Source organism: Pteropus alecto, unplaced genomic scaffold (genome assembly GCF_000325575.1).
Source record: "Pteropus alecto unplaced genomic scaffold, ASM32557v1 scaffold270, whole genome shotgun sequence".
Classification (NCBI taxonomy): Eukaryota; Metazoa; Chordata; class Mammalia; order Chiroptera; family Pteropodidae; genus Pteropus; species Pteropus alecto.
The window spans coordinates 1,109,078-1,110,306 of NW_006430735.1; the positions used below are offsets into that span (position 1 = coordinate 1,109,078).

The 1,229-nt window shown below is 35.2% G+C and overlaps 1 non-coding gene across 1 annotated transcript; it reads left to right on the forward strand.

Annotated features, from left to right (window-relative positions):
* Window positions 1–847: 847 nt before the first annotated feature.
* LOC112485352 lies at window positions 848–966 on the forward strand. The gene has a single exon (XR_003048405.1). It is a non-coding gene; the product is annotated as a 5S ribosomal RNA (ribosomal RNA).
* Window positions 967–1,229: the final 263 nt, after the last annotated feature.

Consider the following 1,229-nt stretch of genomic DNA (forward strand, 5'->3'; position numbering starts at 1 on the left):
AAAATTATATGTGTGCATGCATATGTATATATGTATGTATATATGTATATGTGTATATATATGCAATAATTATAATAAACACATATTCATAGTTCAAATAGAGTTAATGTTATTTAAAGAAGGGAGAATTTCCTGAAAGAAGTCTACCCTTCATATGTCCCATTCTGCTTTTTAAACTCAGTCATTTTAGAAACAAACAAAAAGGACTCAAATTTTATCAGCTCTTGTCAAGGAAATGAATCAAAAATTGGTTCTGGTCATAAACATCCATATATATGTATGTATACAAAGAATATGCAGAAACTTGTAAAACAGCTGTGAAGATTTTCATTTTATTAAAGAAATGTATAAACACTTTATAAAAGAAATGCAAAATGTTATAAGTCAAATACATGACTATCTCACTACCTTCTACCTACATTGATCTTTGCATCCTCAATAACGTTGTCTCCAGGTTTTAACACTATGTGCCTGCACATTTCAAAGCCTTAACCTACCAAAAGAAAGTGTTCTATAAACAAAGCAGTTATATGTTTCAGATTTACCTTCCTGTGCATTTTAATAATATAGACTTCTCTTTTTTTTTTTAACACCTACAGCACCTGGTCTTCCTAGGTGGTCTCCTATCCAGCTTAGATTCCGAGATCAGACAGGATGGGGCATGTTCAGCGTAGCATGGCCATAGACGAACATTGACTTCTTTATCAAGCTACTCGTCAGAAGATTAATTGTTTACAATGAGAAGGTAAAGTCTCTCACTAATAACATTCTGTAGAGTAAGTTCCTCCATCCTCTTCTACAAACTATGAGAGCTTCTGGGTGATTAAACTATTTAAAGAACACTGTAGTCTATGGCCATGCTACCCTGAACAAGCCCGATCCCGACCGATCTTGGAAGCTAAGCAGGGTCAGGCCTGGTTAGTACTTGGATGGGAGACCACCTAGGAAGACCAGGTGCTATAGGCGTAAAAAAAAACTGACAAAGTCCTTGCAATCTGTGAAGTCAACCAGGAGTTGCCTCGCCTAAATTAATTAATTAATTGATTAATTAAAGAATGCTATGAGTAAACAATCATTATCTTCAATCTGACACCAAAGACACGGAAGGACTCTGGAAGTCAGCAAACAATGTAGTCGCCTAGATACGGAGTAGAAACCAGTTAGCAAAATAAGTAAATCCTTAGGTCAAAGCAAAGCAAGTTGACTGAGATTAGGAGAAACTAATTTAT